At 39.1% G+C, this 25,927-nt stretch overlaps 1 protein-coding gene and 1 non-coding gene across 5 annotated transcripts in view; one reads left to right on the forward strand and one right to left on the reverse strand.

Annotated features, from left to right (window-relative positions):
- Nucleotides 1-20,188, reverse strand: part of WDR72 (WD repeat domain 72) — a 233,094-nt gene extending 212,906 nt beyond the window's left edge. For all 4 annotated transcript variants that reach the window (XR_007727439.1, XM_050797920.1, XM_050797919.1 and 1 more), the window contains exon 1: nt 20,130-20,188. The gene's annotated coding sequence lies outside the window, so the exon portion shown is untranslated. The remainder of the gene's footprint in view (nt 1-20,129) is intronic.
- Nucleotides 20,189-24,719: 4,531 nt separating this feature from the next.
- Nucleotides 24,720-24,826, forward strand: LOC126960190 (U6 spliceosomal RNA). The gene has a single exon (XR_007727777.1). It is a non-coding gene; the product is annotated as a U6 spliceosomal RNA (small nuclear RNA).
- Nucleotides 24,827-25,927: the final 1,101 nt, after the last annotated feature.

Here is a 25,927-nt window from a genome sequence, read left to right on the forward strand (position 1 = left end):
AAATTCAGAGACGTACTTCCAGGGCTGCTTTTGCCACTTATAACCTTTATTACCACATTGTAAATAGAGTAATTAGTAAAATTAGGTTACTATCACCTGAGCTGCCTACATTTCACTATTCTATCATCATATTACCTTGCATATTTTACTCATAAACTCCCATAGGATTTAGAGCAAGTGGCCTTGGATCATTAATGTAATCCCCCCCTCACTTATAAGAAAGCTGATGATGAGAAATGTGATCCAGATTTTTTTTTTTTTTTTTTTTTTTTTTTCAGAAAATGTCTTGTTCTGTCACCCAGGCCGGAGTGCAATGGCACTATCTCTGCTCACTGCAAACTCTGCCTCCTGGGTTCAAGCGATTCTCCTGCCTCAGAATCCCGAGTAGCTGTGACTACAGGCACTTGCCACCACCTGGCTAACTTTTGTATTTTTAGTACAGATGGGGTTTCACCATGTTGGCCAGCCTGGTCTCAAACTCCTGACCTCAAGTGATCTGCCAGCCTTGGCCTCCCAAAGTGCTGGGATTACAGGCGTGAGCCACCGCACCTGGCCTGATCTAGATAATTCTTAAGATCATCTCTAATTCTGAGATTCTGAGAAAGACCAAATGAACTGTACAGTAAGGAGAAAGAACTGATTAAAAGCTTGCACATATCAGAATTCACTCTTTCCAGACTCTTAATTTTTTCGCAGTAAAATTTAAAAAGTCACCCCAGAAACGTAGTGCCTTGCTATCAATAGGATAGAAAGTAAATCCATGTCTTCTGATATCCCTAATAATTCCCTCGAAATTTCTAAGTGAAAATAAACCTCAAAGGAAAAAAACCATTTTATTAAAAATTCTCTACATTAGAATCTCTGTGGTGTGGAGGAGAAAGTTACGTTCCTGACAGAAGTACACCTGTTGTGTTTCAAATAATGATATGTCTAGACAAGTTTTAAAGAAGTCTTTGGAAAGGGATTACAAACCTCTGTCATAGCCCTCAATTTATAATTATTGTATACTAAATTTGAGTACCTCAATAATATCTGGGTGTCTAAAGCAAGCTGGTAGAATTTTGTAGGATAATTTTTAAATCTGGTCTATTTAAAGGCAATTCAAAATAAATACTTCCTCTGGAGAAAAATGAGTGAACACTGAGAAAGAAACACAGCATTACTTCTTGGCCTTTTGGCTAAGCAAAAAAAGTAAGCATCATAGCCACAGATAGGGATAAAGTTAGAGCCTATAGTATAGAGGTCAAATGAATTTCTCTCATGGGGATCTCTAGTCACAGGACAAACTACAACATTGTAGTACATTACATTTTGTACGTAAATACTTGGTAAATACTAATAGATATTACTTAGTACATCTTAGTACTAAGTACATTTTGATATTGCATTTTGTAACAAATAAGCAATGTAATGAATATTTCATCATATAATCAATAAAGCTATGGAAATAATTATATAAACAACCAAACATACAGACACAAAACTTCTCTTAAGTAACTCTCAAATAATTCCTACACAAATTCTTGACTGCAGCCTACTCAGATACCACACTGGATTCTCAAGATGAAAGGATGAATGGACTTCAGGAAGCTCACAGCCAGTAGGTAAAAAAACAATGTAATGAATTACTTGCTAGTTATGTAGTTGCATTTATATATATCCTACCATTTTCACATTATATATGTATATAATTTTGTCATATCTTGGTGGCATAATGAAAAAAATAATTTTAAGAAAAAATTTATTTTAGGTGTAATAACTATGAAAGTGTTATAAAGCTGATTTTATAGAGTTTAATTATATATATATAGATCATTGCAATTTATACATAACTACGAAATAAAAGCATAATACTAAATTTAAACATGTTATTTTAGTATTACATATTTAATATAGATTGAAATTTAGGTATATATCAAATAAGACCAAAACAGCATTTGTGATATATTTTGGGACTTCCTACCTTTTATAGTTAATAAAGTAAAACCGTTCATGTTTATAATTTCCACATTTGTTTCTAAATAAGAGATGTTACAAATTGTTACTTGCAAATGATTTTTAGTCATTCAAAATACAGGAAGTTCGTGAATATTTTTACTTTCTAGAAAAAGCCATATCCAATGTTCCAAATCATTAGGATTTCCGGTTTTAATACTGATTTTTAAAATACTAGTGATAGCTTGATATTCCCCATAAAAAATCTTTATCAAATGAATCTTCTCTTCAGATCAAAGGAATACCTTCTTGTAGTAAATCTACAGTAACGTTTCTGTTTTCATTCTCATTGACACAAGATTTTAATAACAGAGTACCCTGTGCTCCTTTCTATAACCAACACTCTATTGCAATATAAATTAACTAAATCAGGGCCTCCCACCAGCATGCCATGGTACATAATGAGCTATGAAGAGTTTATAGCGGTGAGAGGAACTGAAACTTTCCACCTGGTGTATACAAAAATAATCATTTTCTATGTTTATGCTTTGATATGAGGAAGGATGGGAAGCATTGAATTAAGTAAAACTTGCCTAGAAATATAAATAATTTAAAGTCATAGAGGGTTCAAACCATTATAGAGTTCACAAAACCCTATCCACATTTAAGAAATAAACCTCCTGGTGATGGAGTCCTGCTGATAGCCACTGACTGCTGCACACTCACAGGATGACCTGCCAGCTCCCAAACTGTTCTGTTTTAACGTGAAAATTTCTTTAAATCATATATTTTAAAATAGAAATAGAAATAGGCTACCTACTCTAGCAACGTTAACTTCCCAGTCACCTCCTAAACCGTAGGGCCTCCCAAATCACCACTGTGGGGACACTTTGCAAAACTGTAAATTACAGCTGGAAAAAGGTGGGTATGTCTTTTCACTGTTTGATCCCTAGTCCCTGGCACGCTGCCTACCACATAGGTGACATTCAGTAAATATTTCTTATATGATGTGTTTGACCTGGAGACTGAAGCAAGAGTTCACTAGAAATTGGAAGAGACATGAAGAATGTAATGCTGAACTCTTATTTTGCTGATGAGGAAGTGGAGGAAAGGTGGTGTGACCTTCCTAGGATCACAGCATAGTGTTGCTCTGGGAGAAGTATATTCTGGGGAACGTAACCACCCTAGTTCCTCTCTTCGTGTTCTAACAAAATACACAGAAATACAAGGTTTCTGACTCTGGGTTCCTCATTGGGTTGTATCCAGCATACCACTATTTGTATTATTTTAATTCAAAGTATACTTTATTGTAAAGAAAAAAGGCAAGAAAATGTTAATAGAATGAGTCAGATAAATTTTTGCCTTCCTTTCCCACACCTTAGAAACTTGAAATATTCTTTGAGCCTCAGTTTTCTTATCTATAAAATGGAAAAAAAAATAACTACCTTGGAGAACTGATGGGAGTATAGGTGACTCTGTGTAGATAGCTTTTATCACTATTCCTTGTTCATAATCAGCACTCAGCATATGGAATGAATTGACTGGATGAGGCAATGAATCGCTATAATTTTGTACTGTGGACAGAAATTATGACTATCACTTTCTAGAAATACCTTTGAGAGTGTGAGATTTCCTTCCTTTACTTTTACAGTAAAGACACTACAATTTCTTTTCTTGAAAATACAGTGGCTATATGCTGGAATATTTGGCTATGAAAATACACAATTTGTTATTATTACTTCTAAACTCTACGATGATCAATGACTTCAAGCAAAATTAGGGTTGCCAGATTTAGCAAATAAAGATACAAAATGCCTAGTAAAATTTGAATTTCAGATGAACAACAAATAATTTTTGTATAGCATATACTATGTAATATTTGGGACATGGTCACACTAAAAATATTATTTATTGTATGAGACATGCTTAGAAGAAAATATGTACTGTTCATCTGAAATTCAAATATAACTGGGACCTGTAGGCATAATAGGGTCTCTGGTATCTCTAAGCTGAAGACAAAAGGGAGCCTTGTAAATCACAATTACTGTTCCTTCCTTCTATAGATGAGTAAATGAAGGCCCAGAGAAGTTGGTTAGTTGGCCACAGTAACCAAAGAAATGAGTGGCTGAGACAGAAATTGAACCAGGTCTACCAACAGCCCATCTGGAACTTGCTCCTTGCACATGATTGCAAAGATGCCCCTGTCTTGACCATCAGAAATTCTTAGGGATTTGCAATGTGAAATTCCTTTGATATTTCGGTTGTTCTTAAAAAAAAAGAAAAGTCAAACAAAACAAGAGTAATAAACCTCTTATTCATCCAGGCTCCAACATGGCCTTCGTAGCCTTTAAAAGCTAAACTGACACTTCCTGATCCTCTCTCCATAAATACAATACCTGGCAAGAATAAGGAACAACAACACGCCATCACAGCTCCCGTCCTCCAGCCCACCTTCATCTTCTTCCCCGTAACAATTTGTGTTTATCTTTCTGACTTGTCTGAGGGTAGCAGAATAATGAGTATGATGCAAATGTGGTTTTGTGGGTGGTGTCTACTGGACACTGGAATTGTTTACCCTTGTCATAAATAGCTGTCTTCAGGGACACACCCAGACACTGAGTCTGTTTTACCAACCTCACAAACACAGACAAATCTCAAACCCCTGGACTGAGGACAGCCCACTAGAAACACAAGGATAAAGTCCCTGGTTACAATGCATGCATTTTAACAATAACATCCTAACCAGAATAAACACTAAGAGGAAAGTAAATATAGTAGAGCAGTGAATAAGATGAGCTTTGAGATAAAATCGGCCTGGGTTTGAATCTCGGATCTGCCGAGATTACAGTTATGTGACCTCTGTGAATTCCATCTCTTAAGTGGAGAAGAATCCCACCTACTTTCTTCAAAACTCATAGGCACTGTGAGGGACAAAGATGAATTACGTAAAGATTTTTTTTTTCCAGAAAACATACCTTGGTCTTCTTTAGCCCAGGAGGGAGTTTTGCTTTTAAATTTTGAGTTTAGGTGGAGATAAAAAGAGCTTTGGTGTGAAAATTGTACACTCAATTTGGAATTGTGCACTTTAAAAGTAGGCAGTTTATTAAATGCATTATAAATTTACCCTAATAAGCTTGATAAAACAAATGAATAGATTGGAGAGAAGAGTAAGATGGTTTGGCCAGTGTCACACAGCTAGCTAGTAAGTGGAAACAGCTTGGGAGAGGGCAAAGTTGAGCTTTATGAAGGAAAAAGGAACTCAAGGAAACTGAAGAAAGCCGGAGAAAGTAACTGGGTGTTCAGGTAGGCCAGAATGAGATCTACTTTAACCACAGCAGACTATGAAGCAAGCAGGCTCTGCAATCCATAGAGCCTGACTTCAGTCCATGAGAACATGCCAGTCCAAGCTGGCATGGGTCTCAGCAGAAGCCCTGTCCACCCAAAATCTATTTGAAAATGCCCCTGAAGCCGAAGTTATTATTTTATCAACAGATTGTAATTAGATCACTCCTTAGAAAAGGTAAAAAAAAAAAAAAAAAATTCCACGAGGTCAAAGAGTGTCCAAGGCATATTTAAATAACACATAACATTCTGTCTGGTCAACCCACTAGAACATGACTATTTCAGAATTAACTCCTAACCAACATCAACGCTAAGCTCCTACAAAAATGTTGTCACTGAGTAATTAACTGCTACTTAGTGAACTCTAGAAAATAACGTGTTTTAGATAGAGAATACCTTAGCAGGTAAAGTCAAAGCTGAAACAGCCCACAGATCAAAGGAGGAATTAAACAGATGTGCAAATTAATCTCTGAATTCCAAACACTCATGACCTGGAATATGTATAAAGCAAAACAGCCAAGAAATCACATCTCTTTCACTACATGGATGAGGTTTCCATCACAGTTCACAGCTCTTCCAGACTTGTGAGTTGAAGATTTTCACAGAGTATTACCTTCAGACTTCACCTCCTCTCTCAATAAGCTGTAGTGCAACAGAGCTGACACATTCAAAGAAAGGCCAAGTGTGTCTACTTCTAGTCATTGTCAAGGAGATGAGCATTAGATGTGGTAAGAGAAATATGAGAGAACAATTCAATTCTTTCTGGGTGGTAACTTCATTTTATTTATATTCAATTAGTGAACAAACAAACTCAAGAAACTACAATCCCCTTGTCTAAAGCTCAAAGTTCAGGCTTTAAGAAGGGGATATGTATTTAGCTTACACCACATTTAACCCTCTATTTACAGTGAAAGTCATTTCTTTTTTACTTAGATGTGGCTAACAAAAACAAAAAATACCATTGTCCTAGACCATTCTTAATTAAATTCAACAAATATGTATTGAGAACTAAATATAGCCACGTGGTGAGTTGGGCTGCAGAGAACACAAAGAACAGAAAAACACCATCCCTGTCCTCAAAGTATCTACCAGGGAGTCATCTTTTGATTAATTTTAACTAAGTATTCATGCTACTAGACAAAACAATTGTTTTGTGTGTGTATAAATTCTGCAAACCTATTTCTGGTCTTGAGTCATGTTTTTCTTTCCCATATCCAAAAACAATCTGGAAAACTGTTTGCCTAATATCTCTCTTTAAATTAACTTGCCTTATGTATTAATTAAACTTAGGTAAGAAGAAATTAAGCTACATAAGTATATTTTTTTTGGAATCATCTTAATCATAAGTGTCCATAAAATCGTGAGGTTTAATGTACAGGTTATATTTTTCAAAACACACATTAAAAGAAATACTTATCTATTAACATAAATACTTGGTATTTAAATAAAATCACATTGGGAAACTTGGCTTTCATCCTCTGTCATAGTCAAATCCTTTCCTCTACCTTTCAAAACTCCACCCTAACAGGTAATTCCTCATATCCCAGCAGTCTTAGTTGATGATCCTTTCTTTCAATTAACCAAGAAAATCAAGTCTCTCACACATGAGCTTCCTCATTACTTCAACATTCCATCACTTTATCTTATTTTTAAGATTATTTTCTTCTGAGATATTCATACTAGTCTCTTCTGATAACACTTTTACCTTTATTCCAGATTTCATCTTCTGTCAACTCAATTACTTCCTTTATTAATACTTATTTATTTTGACTTCAACTGATTTCTCTTCTTTGGTCCCTTTGCCTTTGTTTACATATATTTAGTTTAAAAATATTCATTATCTGCTACATGTCAGAGACTGTGCAAGGATTCTAGGGATGTGGACAAGAGAGACAAAGAAAGTCACAAACCTCAAGGAGTTTACTGGTGTCTAAGGAGGCAGGCCTGCCCTAAGTCATCCCACAGTGTGATAGGTGCTGTGTTAATGTACATGCAAGAGTGTCCAGGGAGGGAACACAATTAGAGCTTGAAGTCAAAATTGGGAAGGATTTCCCCCAGGGGAGGGAATAAAACTTCGTTTTATTATACTTCTCAGATAATTGTGTGTTTTTTACAAATTCAAGGTTTGTGGCCACCCTGCCTCAAGCAAATCTATAGGCGCCATTTTTTCCAACAGCATGTGCTCACTTCATGTCTCTGCGTCACATTTTGGTAATTCTCATAATATTTCAAACTTTGTCATTTTTATTATATCTGTTGTGGTGGTCTGTGATCATAAATATCACCACTGTAATTGTTTTGGGGTGCCACAAATTATACCCATATAAGATGATAAACTTAATTGGTAAATTAAACTTTTGTTCTGACTGTTCCACCAACTGGCCATTCCCCTATCTCTCTCTCTCTCCTCAGTCTTCTCTGTTCCCTGAAACAAAACACTATTAAAATTAGGTCAATTAATAATTCTGTAACGGCCTCTAAGTGTTCAAGTGAAAGGAAGAGTTGCACTTTTCTCACTTTAAATCAAAGTCAGAAATGATTACGCTTAGTGAGGAAGACATGTTGAAAGTCAAGACAGGTCTAAAGCTAGGCCTTTTGCACCAGCCCATTAGCTAAATTGTGAATGCAAAGGAAAAGTTCTTGATGGAAACTGAAAGTGCTACTACAGTGAATACATGAATGATCAGAGACCAAAACAATTGCTGATATGGAGAAAGTTTTAATGATCAGGAAAGATGATCAAACCAGCCACAACATTCCCTTAAGTCAAACACTAATCCAGAGCAGCACTCTAACTCTCTTCAATTTTACGAAGGCTAAAAGAAGTGAAGAAGCTGCAGTGGAAAAGCTGGAAGCTAGCTGAGTTCATGAGATTGAAGGAAAGAAGCCTTCTCCATAACATGAAAGTGCAAGATGAAGCAGCAAGTCCTGATGGAGAAGCTACAGAAAGTGATCTAGAAGATCCAAGCTCAGATAATTAATGAAGGTAGCTACACTAAACAACAGATTTTCAATGTAGATGAAATGCCTTTTTATTGGCAGAAGATGCCATCTAGGACTTTGCTAACTAGAATGGAGAAGTCAACGCCTGGCTTCAAAGCTTCAATGGACAAGTTGACTCTCTTGTTAGGGGCTAATGCAGCTAGTGACTTTAAGTTGAGGCCAATGCTCATTTATCATTCTAACAATTCTAGGGCCCTTAAAAATAATGCCTGTGCTCTGTATATGGAACCAGAAAGTCTGGATGACAAAACATGTATTTACAGAATAGTTTACAGAGTATTTTATGCTCATTGTTGAGATCCACTGCTCAGGAAAAAAAAAAAAATCCTTTCAAAACATTACTGTTCATTGACAACGCACCAAGTCAACCAAGAGCTCTGAGATGCACAAGAGATTAATGCTGTTTTCATGCTCGCTAACATAATATCCATTCCACAGCCCATGGATCAAAGAGTAATTTTGACTTTCGAGTCTTATTATTTAAGCTATACAATTTGTGAGGCTACCACTGCCATAGGTAGAGATTCCTCCGATATGCCTGGACAAAGTCAATTGAAAACTTTCTGGAAAGAATTCACCACTTTAGATGCCTTGAGAACATTTGTGATTCACAGCAGGAGGTCAAAATATTAACATTAACAGGAGTTGAGAAGAACTTGATTCCAACCCTCATAGATGACTTGGAGAGATTCAAAATTCCAGTGGAGGAAGTAACTGCAGACGTGGTAGAAATAGCAAGAGAACTAGAATTAAAAGTAGAGTCTGAAGAGGGACTGAATTGCTACTAGGTCTTGATAAAATGTAAATGGATGAGAAGCTGCTTCTTATGAATGAGCAAAGAAAGTGGTTTCTTGAGATGGAATCTACTCCTGGTGAAGATGCTATGAGCATAGTTGAAATGAAAACAAAACATTCAGAATATTACACAGACTTAGCTGGTAAAGTAGCAGGGTTTAAAAGTATTGACTCCAATTTTGGAAAAAGTTCTACTGTGGGTAAAATGCTATCAGACAGCATCACATGCTACAGAGCAATCCTTCACAAAAGGTCTGAGCACAGTGACATATGCCTGTAATCCCAGCTACTCAAGAGGCTGAGGTATGAGGATCTCCTGAGGCCAGGAGTTTGAGACCAGCCTGGGCAACACAGTGAGACTCCTTAAAAAAAAAAAAAAAAAAAAAAAAACAGCTTTCATGAAAGGAAGAGTCAATTAATGCAGCAAACTTCATTATCGTCATATTTTAAGAAATTGCCAGAACCACCCCCAAACTCCAGCAAACCACCACCCTAATCAATTAGCAGCCATCAACATGGAGGCAAGACCCTCCTCCAGCAAAAAGTACAATTTGCAGAAGGCTCAGATGATCTTTTGTACTTTTTAGCAATAAGGTATTTCTAATCACAATATGCACATTATTACTTTAGATATTATATTATTGCATACTTAATAGGCTTTGAGATGCACTGGGAATCCAAAATAAATTGTGTGACTTGCTTTACTGCAATAATCACTTTATTAGAGAGGCTTGGAATCAAACCTACAATAGAACCCATGATATCTCCAAGATATGCCTGTAACGCCTAAGTTTAAATCACAAATCTTATACATTTGCTGGTTTTGTGACCCAATGAGCTTATTTGGTCATGGAAGGGGATCAACCATCTATTGCACCTGGTTGTAATGAGTAAGGAGACAGCATGTACCAGTGGGTCAGGCCCTCCAGTCAGTGAGCCTGGATTCAAATGCCAACTCTACCAATCTATGTCCTTGGGAAGGTTACTTTACAACTCTGTGTTGGATTTTTATCAATAAAATGAGGATAAATAATATCAATCTAATACAGTTGATGTGAGTAAATAATCCTTGAAAACCATTAATTAATTAGTAAGCATTCAATAAATATTACTCTATTATCAGAAGGCTTTTAAAATCTCAAAATCTGTACATAAATCCTGCTAAGTAAACAATATTAAGATAAATGAAATTCTTGTCACTTATAATTCTTCATTCTATCATTCATAACTTACAGTAGATCCCATCTATGAAGTGAATTAAGTAGGAAAGATAAAGATAAAACTTCAAAAGTATCAAATTGGCAAAGTAAAATAATTTAAATTTTAAAAAATTTTTGATTTTTTTTCAAAAATCTACCACATTCTCATCTAATATGAGTTGAATTGAGCCTATCCAAAATTTATATGTTGAAGCCCTAACTCGGAGTACCTCCGAGTATGACCTTATTTGGACAGGGGTTCATTGTGGATATAATTAATTGAGGATGAGGTAATACTGGATTGGGGTGAACTCCTAATCCAGTCTGACTGGTTGTCATATAAAACAAGGAAATGTGCAGACAGACACACACACAGAGAAAGTCAGGTAAAGGTGAAGGCAGAGGTTGGGGTGACTTCTACAGGCCAAGGAACACCAAAGATTGACAGCAAACCACTGGAAGCTAAGTGAGACATGGGACAGAATCTTCGTCTCTGCCTCAGAAGGAACCAACCCTGCTGACACTGTGATTTCAGACCTCCAGCCTCCAGAACTGTGAGACTACATTTCTGTTGTGTAAGTCACCCAGTGTGTGGTACTTTGTTATACATTCCTAGAAAAGTAATACAGCATTTGACAGACTTTGTTTCTTTTGAGTCAGAATGTAGATCCCAGTAACACATGTACCAACTCCTGAAACATATATTTAAATTTCAGTATGAATCACACAGTTGGTCATATATCAAAATCTATTCTTTACCTCTCTGTGTAATAAATCTCCTTTCCATCTACATTATCGGCTCCTTAAGAAAAGAATGTATTCATTTATTAATTCGATAATTAGTATCTAGTAAAGCCCTACTAAATGAAAGACGAAAAAACACAAGTTCCTGCCCTCTAGGAATTCACAACCTATAAGTCAAATCCTAAGTAAGTAAAGAACCAGCGTAAAGGAGGTTGGTAGAAGCATTTCCAAGGCACAACAGCAAAGCAAGTTTCACTCCCATGGCTGTCAACGGGTCATCCCTTACACTTTGGCTTCTCGTGGAAAAATCCTGTGTTCTTCCAAGGACTAGTTATCTTCTTCCTTGGCCCTGACATCTACTTCCCTTCTTTCAGTTTCAGCACAAGTTGACACTGGAAGTCAGTCCACTGTAATTATAACAATCCTTTTTTCCTCCCAGAATAAGCAAATGGCAGGCACTCCCATAGGCAGGAATATAGGCCTATATGGACAAGGCCTATTTGGAGAAGCCTCCCTAATGCCCACAATTCTGGTGTTTTCTGACTCTGTCCTACCAGCCAGGAACACCTGCCAGGGAAGACTTTAAACTCATCTTCTGCACTAAAGGATTCTAGCAGAAGCTAGGCCAAAACAGACTTTCATCAGCAAGGCTATGAATGCAGAATCCCAAGGTGGTCTGGAAAAAGTGGTAGAGGAAGTACAGAATTTGAGGCTCATAATCTGAAGGAACCGTAGCCTTTGTAGCCCTTGTGAACATCTTTGTGGATTTTCTGTCATGAGCCAAGGCAAGCCCCACCTCTGTTTCATAGTCCCTATCTCACCACTTTACTATTCAAAATTTTCTCTAGTCCTGGCTCTTCCTACTTCCCTTCTTCCTAAACACATCCCACCTTCTGTCTTCACTGTCCTTGCTTCTTTTCCTCAGTGTTAAGGCACAGGGTTATATGCTCAATTCAACAAGTGTTTACTGAATGCCAACTGTGTTGTAGACCTTGTGCTGGTGGCTTTCCCATGCATTTTCTCAAGTAATCTACACACCTACCATTACTGTTATTAGGAAAAGAAGACTTGGTAAATCTAAATCCCCCGGCTAGGATTACATCCCTAGATTTGTATGACCTCAAAGCCCATCCCACTTCTTAAAGGCCTTGAAAATAAGAGTTCATAATGATGACTTCATCATCTGTTTACACTTCCATACAGACAAGCCAGTCCACCTATTTCTTTAAAGAAAATGAAACAAAACAAAACAAACACAACTTAAATTCACCCACAAGGGTGGTTAGGATGCCAAATAACTCTTTAGTCTAAGAGTGACATGGCATCCACAATCACTCTTTAGTCTAAGAGTCTTAATCTATAAAACCTATTCATTATATATGTGGAAGTGTATGCATGGGCCAGAGTGTTTTCGAAGCATCAGAACTTAATACAAAAACACTACAAAGCTCATTGTAATACTAGTGTCATGGAAAATGATTCATAATACACAATGTGAGATTTCCACATTGGGGTGATTTCAATGCAGTTTATGACATAAGAGGTAGCAGAGGGACACAGGAAAGGGCTTGCCTGAACCTACAGGCCAATAAAAACCAGGCAATATGTGGCACTACAGCACTTTCTAAAACATCCTGGCCTCTGCTTATTCTAAGAAAAAAAAGAAACCCTGGCAAAGGGGATCCCTCTTCTCTGCTTGATTTCTACTGACCAAAGATGTCACTGTCCAATGATATAAAGAAATTCTGTCCCTAAGGCATAAATAAATATCCAACACCTATAGTTCATAGTTGTAGAAGAGCCTGAGAGGCCTGGAATCGATCCAACCCATTTTAACTCACAAGAAACTACCTGGTAATACCTTGTTTGTATTTCTTGGAGGAGGGACACAAGAAACACTTATTTCATTCCACACAATAATTCACCCCAATCAGAGAGAGCACAGCAAGGGCAACAGCATCTCCCAGCTGCTGATTGCATCAAAGGCTTGCAGCACAAATTCAATTTTATGATGTTAATCTTAGCCTGCCACTCAGAAATTTTCTCTGAGGGATATGATTTTTCTCTGGATTTCATTTTAAGAATGATTTTCTTCATCCACAATCAATAAAGATATGTTTTCATCAAAAGACTCTACCTTGGCAGAATTCAATTGGCTATTTCAACCCCTTTTGGTGACACAATATTAATTAAAATAGTTTATGTTGCACCTCGACTGGAAAAAGAGGCAGTGAAAATAGCAGCTACTCAGAACACATGTTCTATATACATCAACATGGAAGGCAGAAAATAATTTTCTCCTTCCCCAGGCGACAGCTATTAGCTATTCAAGAGAGTTGCTCTAACTTGGTTTATCTCTGTGATCTCACTGGAAAAAAGAATGAAGTCCTTCCTGTTTATATTTTTTTTGTTCAATAGGAAATCAAAATGCATATAAAGAAGATACTTTAAATGCTTATATTCCAGTTCCTCAAGAAGAGGAGAAATAATTATCAGTGTGCCTATGTGACATAACGGGCTAGTAGGGATCACATTCGTTATTTCCCTTAACCGAAAATTGATGATGCTATTACAAATTCTTTTTATTTTCAATTTTAAATAATAATTACAGCTAAATGCATTGTATTTCTCAAAAGCAGGCATATAGAGTCTCAAAAACGGGCATATAGAATTAGCACAGGGTTTTGCACATTTAAGAAAGAGGAGAAAACTATGCAATGCATTACAGAAAATAAAGCAATTTTGTCTTAACAGTGGTTTGGGAAGTGGCAGTTAATTCATTTAACACAGATTTATGAAGGACCTACTGTGTTCTTGACTCTGTTCTCCTCTTGAGAATGAGATGAAGGCCCCCCTTCCTGTCCCATGATGCTGACAGATCATGGGGCCTCCATTACTGCAGGGAGAGAAAGGGTAGGCCTGGTTCCCACAAAGCAGGTAGAGAGTGCAGCAGAGGCTGCACTTAACCCTGCTGGGAGGAGATCAAGAAGAGTTTCTCCAAGGAAGTCCAATTACTGAAATATTCAGCTGGTAATTTACATATGCTGTCTAATAAAGTGGGAGGCATAGCTCAGTCTCTAATAGAAAAGGTAGTCTCTATCAACCATACCTTCTCACTTCCCCATTCTAAAATTCATGACTCCTCTTAACATAAGAAAGTGGTAACAAAGAAAGTAGGGGTACTGATACCCTAAGAAGAATATGGATTTCACAGGACTTTGGGTAGATATCACTCAACAGTGCATTTATTGAAAGAATGGCTTTAATTTGTGACTGTTCAAAGCATACTTTTTAATTTAAAACAAAGAAAAGCATCAAAGTAAGGAACAGCATGGAAATTTACAGACATCTAGTTCAAGTCCCTATTTTATAAATTAATGAAGCAACCTAAAGGTACACTGACTTGGTTAAAAGCAGAGAGTGAACCAGAGTTTAGATTTGTCTAGATATTTGACCAGATATAACAAGCCCTAGACAGAGAGATTACACTGTTCTCCAAAAAGTCTGTGTAAATGTGTACACTGATGCTGGGAAAAAAATTGGTTAAAAAAAGAAGAAAGCTCCCAGCAGCATCAGAATCACCTGTGAGGCTTATTAAAATGCAGATTCCTAGGCCCCGCACTGGATGAAATGAATCCGAGCTTTTAAGGGATAAAGTGCAAGAATTTAAATTTAAACTAGTTCTCCAAAGTAATTCTTATTCAAATTAGAGTCTAAGGAACTTGAATCTATCTCGGAGACTTGAATCTATCTCGGCATTCCCATCCGCATGTATAACACGATCAATGAAATATTCAAATTAATTAATGAATTGAAGCAAAATATACTGAATGAATGAATGACCAAAAAGAACAATTCCCACAGAAAGCTCTTACTCATGATAGGTCTTCATGATCTAGGAAGAACCAATCCCTGGCCTGATCTGGGCCTTCCATAGCCAACAGGCCTACCCAGGCACCCTAACCTCAAATAACCAAAGCCTAAAGTAATTAAATTCTCTTACTGTCTACTACTGCCTACATGGAATGTAGAATTTTTCCATTTTTGAGGGCATTGCAAAAAAACTGCATAAGGTCTTCTCTTTGTATTCCATGTAGAGAAAATGACCTAAAGGAGAAAACTCTAAGTATTTAATTGTTCAGCAAATTGGCACAATCTTTGCAAGAGGAAAAACTCATGCATGATCAAGTTGGAATTTCAAGGCAAGTTCTTCCAAATATAGATGGATTTTAAAAGCTAACAATACTAAAGGAAAATCACAGAAGTGTAAAATTCTATAACCAATTCCTTCCAAAATGTTCAGTTTGCATGTTAGGGCCCCAAACTAATGAATCAGTTTTTACTATACCCTCCACACCAAAATGTTTTCTAAGAGTCAGTTCAATAGCTCAAACTGAAGCAATGACTGGAGCAGGAAACACGGCCCAAAAAAATGGCCACAGATCTTACCATGTAAATGTAAGAATGTGGACTTATCCAGCAAGAGAACAACTCAAAGACGGAGGAACTCCTTTCACAGAGCCTGGCCCCAAAACATAGGCTAACAACATAGCCTTAGTAAAAAGAAAGTTTATGGTGGTTGGAAAAGAAGGTTAGTGGTGGTGGAAGCATATAATCTCATATTTCATTCTAAACAACCAGAACAGTTAAAACGTTTCTTGGCCTGCTTTTGTAATATGCATGAAAGGCTTAAATCCCATCTAGATTTAGAGTAGTGTTTCCCTGTCTCTAAACAAGAGAATGAGAGGGATGGAAGGCACAACTTTGGTTGCACCAGGTAGATTAGTGTTTTATATACAACTAAGTCTTCCAACTGTGTTGTGAGCTAGATACTCTTATAGGCTAGGCTTGAAGATTAAATCACTACCTAATAATGTAAAATAATAATAAGATCCCCATTTTACACATGAGGAAACTATAGCTCAGAGGTCAATTTGCTAAGGTCCCATAGTCAGTAAAAGATGGGACACAAGGGGACAGTCTGCCATGATTTGCAGTTGTCATGTTCTCTCTCCCCAGAATACCTTCACACAAACTTCTGCCTTGACCTGAAGTGCTTTTACTCAGTACTTACACCTGGCAAACGTCCACAAAACTGGAAATTTCAAAACTAGAACTAAATTTTCACTGCTTTGAGCTTGCCCTGGTGGATGTTTAGCACTCCTCAACTCCCAGCCTCCCCTTTGCTACTTTTATCAGGGCACTTATTACTCTGCTCTACTTATTCCCGTTACCTGAACTATTCCATGAATGTATGCTTAGAGGGCAGGAGGCCAGGGTGGGGGGGGGGGTCCCTTCTTCTCTTTTGCACTCTGCTGGCAGCGAGCTTTACATATAACAATACATAAAAAATGTGGAAAGGGGAGCCAGAGACTTAACGTATTCGTTATGCATGAATATGGTATGGCTTCAATAGACGCCTCTCTTTGCTCCTCCTTCTTGTCCCAGACAAGTCAGTTTGTAAATGTTCATCTTGAGAGGAACTCTGAAGTATACACAAAGAGCAAAAGACAGATGGAAAAAAAATATCCTTGGCTATAGATATGCATTCTCATTTATACTAAAGCGATCTAAAATCATATGAGCTTTCAGGGCTAATATGGTTTGGCTTCATCCCCACCCAAATCGCATCTTGAACTGTAGTTCCCATAATCCCCACATGTGGTGGGAGGGACCCAGTGGGAGGTAATTGAATCATGGGATGGTTTCCTCCATGCTGTTCTCGTGATAGTAACTTCTCGCCAGATCTGATGGTTTCATAAGGGAGGGGCTTCCCCCTTTGCTCGGCACTCATTCTGTCTCCTGCCCCCCTTTAAAGAGGTGCTTTCTGCCATGATTGTAAGGTTCCTGAGGGGTCCCCAGCCATGTGGAAATGTGAGTCAGTTAAACCTCTTTTCTTTGTAAATTACCCAGTCTTAGAGCAGTATGAGAAACGACTAATACAGGGGCCTTCACAACTCACTGCCCACTCACAAGCAACCTAATGTCAATTAACCAAAAAGTTGATTGGTTCAGTAAATTACATCTCCCTCATCCTGTACTTGCTTATTGTTTTAAACACTTATTGTGTAGGGCTTTACATTTCTCCCAGTTAAATTTCAAATTTGTTAAAAAAAAAAAAAAAAAAAAAGAAAGGAAAAGTCAGTGTCAAAGCAAACAGTTGCTACCATTTACTGACTATATGTTAAGTTGTAGATACTGTGCTGCTTACATTACAGGCATTGCTTCATGCGGTCCTCATAATATCAACATGCATTATTATCACTATTCTAAACATGAAGAAAATGAGTCTTGGAAAACATAAGTAACTTGCCTAAGGTCAGAGCTAGGAAACAAACAGATCCATCAGTCTATGGAAAAACTCACATTCTTAATCACTGCACTATACTGGTTAGGTGGGGCAAAGGTGGTGGTCAGCATGTGAGGATACCCTCTGGAAATGAGAGCAAATTCTAGAATCAGTGATCCCCTAGAGCAATGATATCTAGCTCTGTAAATGAAAATTTGCATTTTTTAGGAAAGTTCAAAGGGGCCCAAATGTCTTTTTAGACTAAAGATAACTCTCTCATTTTGAAGATAAACATGACACATGTAAATTAAGAAACTCCTGGGTTCCCAAAGTTAATTAGGAGGAGGACTTGCAAGGACTTCAAAGCTGACCTGGGGCTAGACCTCAGTGCACAGATAGCTACTTTTAGTCCAGGTCTCCACCACAGCTGTCTGCTTCCAATTCAGCCTACAGAAGAACTGAATCTACAAAGCTTAACAACTGGGAAAAAATAACCATACATATAGAAAAGGCCTCCAGAAAGGTGCCTTTTATGATATACTGATAGAATTATTCCTAAAGGGCCGGGCACGGTGGCTGATGCCTGTAATCCTAACACTTTGGGAGGCCGAGGCAGGTGGATCACTTGAGATCAGGAGTTCGAGACCAGCCTGGTCAACATGGTAAAACACCATCTCTACTAAAAATACAAAAATTAGCCAGGCATGGTGGCAGGCACCTGTAACTTCAGCTATTGGAGAGGCTGAGGCAGGAGAATCGCTTGAGTCCGGGGGCCGGAGGTTGCAGTGAGCTGAGACAGCACCACTGCATTCCTACTTGGGAGACAGAGTGAGACTCCATCTCAACAACAACAACAACAAAAATTAAAAGAATTATTCATAAAGGACGCCCCCTATTGTGAGCAACATTATTATTATTAAATAACAGCAATTTCGAGTACATGCATTGTCAAACTACAAAGGTATCTGAATGCAACAAACTTGAAATCTTAAAATATTACTGATACCATTACTTTCAAGGTTCCTTTAAGTTATTTCACAAGTCAAATGCACTCTTCTATTCCAGGAGGCATGTGTAAACTAGAACATCAGATTTCTAAAGCATTCAGTTCATTGGGTAGAGACAGTTAATGGAAGATTTTACACACAGGGAGAAACTTAAGAGCCCCTCCCCTCCCTTCCCCTCCTTCCCCTCCCCACTCCCCTTCCCCCTTCTCCCTCTCTCCACACGGTCTTTCTCCCTCACCCAGGCTGGACTGCAGTGAAGCACGCAATCATCGCTCACTGCAACCTCGACCTCTCAGGCTCAAGCCATCCTACTCCCCCAGGCTCCCTAGTAGCTGGGATTATGTAGTAGACGGATGCACAGCACCACACCCAGCTGATTTTTGTAGAGATGAAGTTTCGCTATGCTGTAAAGGCTGGTCTGGAACTCCTGAGCTCAAGCGATCCACCCTCCGTGGCCTCCCACAGTGTTTGAATTACAGGCATGAGCCACAGCGCCCAGCCTAGTTAATATTTTCTTGACAAAATACTTATAATTTTAAAATATCTTTTCCAAAAGAAGTGAAAGCATTGGAACGCAATATAGAATATTAATTTTTTGGTTACAAAAATAATCACTTTACTAGACACCTTCAATGGCAGTTCCCCTTTCTCCTACAGTCTTTTGCATTCTTTACAGAAGACTCTATTGGCACATTTTAATACTGAAGGAATAAAAAAAAATACAAAGGAACAAGTGATGTTTACAAAAAAGCTGCACAAGACCAACTTAACCACAAGTACTTGCATGACAGAAGTGGTCGCTTTCCTTTTCACTGGTTTGTAAGTGGTGAGAGCTAAACAGGGAAGAAAAGAATGGCTCTTTGGCAGGTGACAATGGGAAGGGCTGGAGGAAAACACTTCAGGTAAAAAGATCCCCAACAGGTGACCTAGTCTCCAATCGTTGACCTTGAACTCACTTAGCACAAAACCGGGGGGGAGGGGGGCTGTGGGGGGAGGTGCAAAGACAGATGTACCATACACCTACGTTTTGTTTAACAGAACATCGTTAACTGTATTGAAATGGATACAAAAAAGCTTTAATAAGTGAGGAAGATGGTATAAGGAAGCACCTGTTCCCAAAGGAAGTATTCCCAGTGCATCACGTTTTCCAGATTCTGTCAGCACAGACAGTCCCCCCTTTATCTTCCTGCCTCTCATCCAACCTTACAAGTGGCGAAAGTCTTGTCCCCGCAGTCTTTACTGCGGACTCTGCCCAAGTGGCAGAGCAAGGAAAGTTTTGCCAGCCTCCGTCCCCACAGCCCCAAGCAGTCACACCCCAGCAGGCTTAGGCCCACCCGGTCGTTTTCCCTGCCCCTGAACTCAGCTTTAAAATTAATTCGACCTAAAATTAAAGTTTTACAAAATAAATAAATAAATAAAATTAATTCAATCGATTCCCGAGTTCCAAGAAATCATCCTAACAGTGAAAGGCAGGTCCCTAAACGTATCTGGGGTAGACTCCTCCCAGGAGCACAGGTAGGGATACTGCGAGATGAGCGGCTTGGTTCACTCCTGATGCCACATCTGGAAAAGAGTTTGAAGAGGGACTTTTCCAATTTCCAAGTGCAAGAACTTTGAGCAAAAGGAAGGGGTTAGAGACAGCGCTGCGCACGCCCACCCTTTTTCTCCACCCAGCTGTATCCAAGCGCGGGCCGTCCCCTCCTGCGCCGGGCTCTGAGGGCGGGAAGGCGCGCCGCTGCACCAGCCAGGGGCAAACGAAGACCCCCAGCCTGGGACCCGGCAGCCCGACCTGAGCTCTGGGGGTGCCTGCCTTACCTGAGCCGAGGGGCGGCGGAGCAGCGGAGGCCTGGGCTGCGGACCGGCAGCTGGCGGGTCTCGCCCCTGGGGTTACCGGTCCCGGCCCCGCCCCCGCCCCGGTCAGCCCCGGCCGGCCCCGCCCCGGTCCTGCCCCCGCAGCGCGCGAACCCGGCTCGCTCTGGCCCTAGCCGCCCGAGGGCCGGGCGCACCCGCTCTCCCCTCCTGCTGCCCTGACCCGCCGCCTCCCTCCCTCCTTCTCTCACCTGCGGTGGCGGCTGGGAAAGGCCGGCCAGCAGCCTGCGGTTGCCTGTCCTCTCAGGGCTGGAGAGAGTTAGCGGGGATTAGATCAAAAGAGCCCAGATGACGTGAACTGTTGACCCCAGGCATTAGCAGAGACGAAGCCTCAACCTTTTTTGTTTGTTTTGTTTTGCTTTTTGTTTGTTTTTGGGGATACACAGTAGGTGTATATATTTATGGGGTATATGCCATATTTTGATACAGACAAACAGTGTGTAATAATTACATCAGGTTAAATGAGGTTTCCATCACCTCAGCATTTATCCTTTGTGTTACAAACAATCCAATTGTACTTTTAGTTATTTTTTAACTGTACAGTTATTATTGACTACATTCACCCTGTTGTGCCACCAAATAGTAGGTCTTACTCATTTTTTCTATTTTTTTCTACCCATTTACCATTCCCACCTCCTCCCACTCCCCCACCCCTGACTACCCTTCACAGCCTTTGGTAACCATCCTCCTACTCTCTATCTTCCATGAGTTCAATTGTTTTAATTTTTAGCTCCCACAGATAAGTGGGAACATGTGAAGTTTGCCTTTCTGTGCCTGACTTATTTCACTTAACATAATGATCTCCAGTTTCATCCATGTTGTTGTGAATGACAGGATCTCATTTTTTATGGCTGAATAGTACTCCACGCTGTATATGTACCACATTTTCCTTATCCGTTTATTGGTTGATGGACAACTTAGGTTGATTCAAAATCTTGGCTACTGTGAACAGTGCTGCAATAAACATGGGAGTGCAGATATTTCTTTGATACACTGATTTTCTTTCTTTTGGATATATACCTAGCAACGGGATTGCTGGATTATGTGGTAGTTCTAGTTTTAGTTTTTTGAGAAAGCTCCAAACTGTTCTCCATAGTGGATGTACTAAGGAGCTTAAACAACTCAATAGGAAAAAATATAATAACTCAGTTTAAAAATGGGCAAAAGGCCGGGCACAATGGCTCACGTTTGTAATTCCAGCACTTTGGGAGGGCGAGGTGGGCAAATCACTTGAGGTCAAGACCAGCCTGGAGTTCGAGACCAGCCTGGCCAATATGGTGAAACCCTGTCTCTACTAAAAGTACAAAAATTAGCTGAGCATGGTGGTGTGTGCCTGTAGTCGATGCTACTCCAGAGACTAAGGCAGGAGAATCGCTTGAACCCGGGAAGTGGAGGCTGCAGTGAGCTGAGATCACACCACTGCACTCCAACCTGGGTGACAGAGTGAAACTCCTTCTCTAAATAAATAAATATAAAAATAGACAAAAGACCCAAAAAGATATTTTTCAAAAGAAGACGTACAAATGACAAACAGGCATATGAAAAGGTGCTCAACATCATTGATCATCCGAGAAATGCAAATCATAACTACGATGGGATATCATCTTACCCAAATTCAAATGGCTCATATCCAAGACAGGCAATAACAAATGCTGGCAAGGATGTGGAGGGAAGGGAACCCTCATACACTGTTGGTGGCAATATAAATTATACAACCACTATGGAGAGTAGTTTGAAGGTTCCTCAAAAAAATGAAAATAAAACTACCATATGATCCAGCAATTCCACTGCTGGGTATATACACAAAAGAAATCAGTATACCCAAGATCTTTTGATAAGAGATGGAAGGACGTTTTCCTCAAGACTGCATGGGCATGGTGGCTCATGCCTGTAATCCCAGCGCTTTAGGAGGCTGAGGTGAATGGATTACTTGCTCCCAAAAGTTTGAGACCAGCCCGGACAATAGGAGGAGACCCCCATCTCCACAAAAAATACAAAAATTAGCCAGGCTTGGTGGCTGCGCACCTGTAGTACCGGTTCCTCTGGAGGCTGAGGCAGGAGGGTCACTTGAGTCTGCGAATTCAAGGCTGCAGCTAGCCCTGATTGTACCACTGCACTCCAGCCTGAGACACAGAGCAAGACTCTATCAAAAACAAACAACCAAAAGCAAAAAACCCACAAAACAAAAAATGCAGTTTCTGAATAGGGAAAAGACATTACAAGTATCAAGAGTGGGTGAAAAATTCAACAATGAAACCAGCATCCTAGCCTGCTGTGGATAGACTAAGTACCTGAGCTGAATGACTGGGTGGTTTAGTAAAATGTGGGGTGGGGAGACACTGCTTTTTTTTTTTTAAGGTTTCTCAGTTACATGACTTTACCCTCCAAATCCTATTGACTCCTTAGTCTTGGATTCTAAGACTCCTAGAAGCAGGTTGGGAGAGATTTTAACTCCTCCTTTTATTCACTGATACCTGGTTTCCAAAATATTAAGGACATTTGGCCAGGCCCAAGGAAGATCACTGGTTTTCCATCTCTTAAACTTCACATATCCTGGGTCTTCCTGCATGCAATGTTTCCTACTAGAGCACTCCTCTCGCCTTCTGCATCCTCTGGGACTGGTTCATTTCTTTTCTGGATTCTCACTTCCCTCCTGCAGGTTAGGTGTGCTTGTTACTCACTCCTAATGACCTTGCTTCCTCTGTCATTACACTTGTCACGACTGACTACCATTGCTTGTGCATTGGCCTCCCCTGCTTGACTGTAAGCTCTGTAAAGGCAGGAGCACCAAGCACACAGGAGATACAGAATAAATGTTGCTGAATGATGTGCCTGTGACAGTCAATGGTTAAGGCACTCCCAGCCATCAACTCTTTAATGAATTTCCCTCACCAATCCTTTCCTTCTAAGTCTGCAGGTTCTTACATCAAAGTTAATATCCCCACATATCACCTCATCCCCAAACCTTCATCCTACCTCTTGAGCAGAGCCTTCTCCGTAGTCTTCATAGTTGCAAGTGTAGAAAGACGTCTAGACCTAGTTGCTCTTGTCTGAGCTCTGCCGTAGCTATCTGAGTGGTCTTAGAGACCCTTGATCTCGCTGTGTCTCAGATCAGGGCTGGTTTATCCATTAGGGACAGTGCCGAGGATCCATGATAATTTGGGGACCCACACAATGAGGGCAGAGAGAAAAGAACAAAAGAACATTTTTTAAGTCAAAGAAAGTCTTGTAATATATAATTTTAATGTATTGGTCTTTGTACCAATGTAGTCACTGACCATGTTGAACTTTACCCAAGTCCTATGATCCTGGAAAACATGGAGGGTTAAAGGAACCCTCCCACCCGTTAGTGTTCTAGAAAACAGCTTATACAAGGAAAGATCCTCCCCATGTGACTTCGATAAGACTTGCTGATGCCAAGCTTGTTTTTTTTTTTATGACAAAGCTGAACATAGACGCTCCACTGTTTCATTCTTATGCATCATTAATGATTAGCTGAACTGCTTCAACCACTGACCAATGTGGACAAAATATCTGCTACCTTGACTTGACCCAAGATTAGTTAGAATTCTCTCTGTCCCCTGGCCCCTGAGCTTTGACCTGCCCTTTGCCTGAGCCATCATACAACCCATCCTTAAGAGCCCTTCCTGAAAATAGGGTGATCATAGGGTAGAATTTTCTCTTTTCTACCGTAAGATCATTCACCCTAACTCATCCCACTTTTCAACATCCTGTTATTTCCAGCATTGTTTATTCCTTCCTAGAAAAGAAAAGACCTTTTCTGCCTAACCTTTGAGAGGTTTGCATATCTCAGGATTAAAGTTTTCTTCCAATTGCGATAGTCCTCCTCCTCCTATTGAAAGTCACTTTCTCTCCATTGCAATACTGCTTTAGAATAGAAGTCCTTGCTCACCCAAGTCTGTATTTTTAATTCGATATTGTAAGATATAATTTTTAATATTGTTTATAAATGAAGAGGCCTCCCCAAAGCAAAAATGCCCATTAAAATCATAATGTGAACCTGCCTCGGATTCCTCACTGTTAAATGGAGAAGCTGAATTAGGTAGACCAAGATACCTTTTGCCAAAATTAATGAGTTCAGAAGCACAATTATGTGCTCTTGGTTAGTCAGGAGGAAGCAACTGACAGAATGACACGCCCACCTCATTTGTTATACCATCTTATTCATTGCTACTTCTTTGACTGGACTCAGGGCTGTTCCAGTGCCTGCCTTTTGGGATAAAATAGAGGTCTCTAAGGCTTCATTTCTGAAAGTTCCAGCACACAAATAATACCTTTGATTGTGTACCAACCTATATGTATTTCTTGGGTCCTGACACAGTGGATATTGGTTATAGCAATAGTTTGTCCCTTCCTCCCTCCATTTCTTGTTTTCTTATTCATATAGTATATGATATTATAACTGAAAAACCTCCATAAGTTCTAAAGTAAAAACAACATGATATGCAATTTGATACCTCACCCATTCAGATGAAATTTCATAATTTCCCCACTTCTTTAAGAAGAGCTCACTTTGTGCTTGCTTCGACAGCACATACAGTAAAAATGGAATGATACAGAGAAGACCAGCCTCTGCCTTGCACAAGGATGACATTCAAATGTATGAAGCATTCCATTTTCCAAAGTGAAATAAATCATAATTTTTTTAAAAAAACAAAGGATTGGACTTTTAGTATAATTTGTTTTCCAAGATTAAATATACATTAAAATAAATATATAGAAGAGGAAGAGAAAAATATTTATCCCAAACTATAGCAATCTAAAACAACCTTTAGTATCCTTTTTTCAGTGTATTTCTTTCTTGCCTCTTTGAAAAAGTACTTGTTTATGTATTTGTAATGTTATACAGATACAATTTATATCCTTTTCCTTAAACATTACATTATAAGAAGTTTACCTTGTTGCTACACTGTCTTCATAATCATCCTTTTTAGTAGCCGCATAATAGACCGTCAAATAGATGCTTTGTAATATGCCTGCTTCCCAATTGCTGGGCATTTGTTTCCAAATTTTAACTAAAATATGCTGTGTTGAGTATTTTGTTAGCACAGATATACAGAAGCAGAATATTAAATCAAAATGTATCCCTATTTTTTATGCCTCTCCATCCATCTTTCCAAGTTGATTTTTAATAGTTGGAGTAAATGCTTCCATCAGTGTGTGAGAGCCAATTTCTCCACCAAGGAAATATTTAACTGGGGATTAAATATACATATTCTCAGTATTTTCAGATTTGATGTACTAAATTGACTATTAACTCCATGAGGGGCTATGTCTGTTTGTTCACCATCTTACTTCCTTGCTCAGTAATTATTTTGTACATAGTGAACAGAAGACTAAATGAAGGAAAAATTGTATCTTATCACACTGTTGAACGAACTGCATTTTGGAATGCAAGGAACCAACATAGTTTGTAAGTGCCATAAAACCTCCTGATTTTTCCTTGGTCTTAATCCTTGGCCTGAGAAGTGGTCATTAAAAACTCTTCTGGAATTGCCATTCAAGATGGGGTTAAGTAAAATTGGAGGTTCTAAAGCAATGTTTCTGAAAAGGCCTTTTCTCCTTTGAATAAAGAAAAATGAATAGTACACTAATATCTCAAACCCAGACATTGATGTTATCGCCTAAACTACAAAGAATTTTTGGGAAGTATTGTGCCTATTTGGCCTTGTTTCCAGTGTGTGAATTTCTATACTGTCGAGGCACAGATAGCCTCAACACAG

Source organism: Macaca thibetana, chromosome 7 (assembly GCF_024542745.1).
Source record: "Macaca thibetana thibetana isolate TM-01 chromosome 7, ASM2454274v1, whole genome shotgun sequence".
Classification (NCBI taxonomy): domain Eukaryota; kingdom Metazoa; phylum Chordata; class Mammalia; order Primates; family Cercopithecidae; genus Macaca; species Macaca thibetana.